This window comes from Mandrillus leucophaeus, unplaced genomic scaffold (assembly GCF_000951045.1).
Source record: "Mandrillus leucophaeus isolate KB7577 unplaced genomic scaffold, Mleu.le_1.0 Scaffold166, whole genome shotgun sequence".
Taxonomy (NCBI): domain Eukaryota; kingdom Metazoa; phylum Chordata; class Mammalia; order Primates; family Cercopithecidae; genus Mandrillus; species Mandrillus leucophaeus.
In genome coordinates this window covers 3,510,294-3,511,900 of record NW_012101654.1, presented here as the reverse complement: position 1 = coordinate 3,511,900, position 1,607 = coordinate 3,510,294, and positions in this window count along the sequence as shown.

The following is a 1,607-nucleotide window of genomic DNA, read 5'->3' as shown; positions in this document are numbered from 1 at the left end:
CGCCCAGCCTAAAATACTTCTTTTAAAAAAACTATAATACACTATAAAAACTATAAATGGTAGCTCTGTGCATTAGCTTCAAGTTCTTGTTATTTGCCTGTAGACTAGGCTAGGTCCTGAACTCTTCTACGTTTCTCCAATCCAACTGTGTTCCATGAAATTACTAAAATCAGGGACTCCTCTGTTCCTAAGACCTATAACACGAAACTAGATACATTTTTTTTTCTCTTTTTTGAGACGGAGTCTTGCTCTGTCACCAGGCTGGAATGCGGTGGCGCGATCTCGGCTCACTGCAATTTCTGCCTCCCAGGTTCAAGCAATTCTCCTGCCTCAGCCTCCCAAGTAGCTGAGACTACAGGCACACGCCACCCACGCCTGGCTAATTTTTGTATTTTTAGTAGAGACGGGGTTTCACCATGTTCGCCAGGATGGTCTCCATCTCTTGACCTTGTGATCTGCCCACCTCAGCCTCCCAAAGTGCTGGGATTACAGGCGTGAGCCACCGCGCCTGGCCAAAACTAGATACATTTTAAGAAACAAGTCTCAGCAGGTCTTGGTGGCTCACGCCTATGATCCCAGCACTTTGGGAAGCCGAGGTAGGCAGATCACCTGAGGTCAGGAGTTCAAGACCAGCCTGACCAACATGGTGAAACCCCATCTCTTAGCCTCACAGCCACTCCCTTCAAAGCTCCCTTGTTGCTCAAATGTGGCTGAAAGGGTTTTGACACTGACTCCTGGCCACCATTCACGCCCTCCAACATAGGACAGACCAGCAACCCAAGTCAGGTCCATCCAAGCACAGAGGGACATCAAAACCTAACTACAGGATGATTGCTCAGCGACGCTTTTGGAGAAAGATCTTGATCAAAAGAGGGAATGGGAAAATTATCAGAATCAAAATGGAGTCACTTGTGTTAAAAAAAAAAAAAAGTCCTGACAAATAGGTTGGGGAAGGCCATGAAGAGGAGTCTTATGCATAAATGCCTGATAACAAAAACTATCACAAAAGACTCTACAAAAACTACAATGTTGCATAAAGGCCGTTACCACCTTACACACAAAAAATACTCCTGCAACAACACCTGCCCAGCCACTGCCTGTCCAACCTCAAATTGGCATCACCCTTGTTATTGATCCTTGTAGCCAAAAATAATTATCTCAAAGCAATTATGTAATCCTCTTCATTTTTCCTTTAAAAACCTTTGTCTTCCTGTACCGCCCTGACTACGCACAGAGCTTACTGTGGAATGCATATTCCCACTGCAATGCTTTGCTCCCAAATAAATATTATTTTCGAAAGCCGCTCTCTGTTTGTTTTTAGGCTGACACCACCATAGTCTTGAAGTCTGTAAACAACCATGTTTGCATTCTCTCCTTTCTTCGTCTCTGAAGGTGAGATGATTATGCACAGAACATTCATCATCACTTGAAAGTCTACTACTGTATGTTAAGAAGTATAGGCCGGACGCGGTGGCTTATGCCTGTAATCTCAGCACTTTGGGAGGCCAAGGCAGGTGGATCACGAGGTCAGGAGTTTGAGACCAGCCTGGCCAATATGGTGAAACCCCATCTCTACTAAAAGTACAAAAATTAGCCAGGCATGGTGG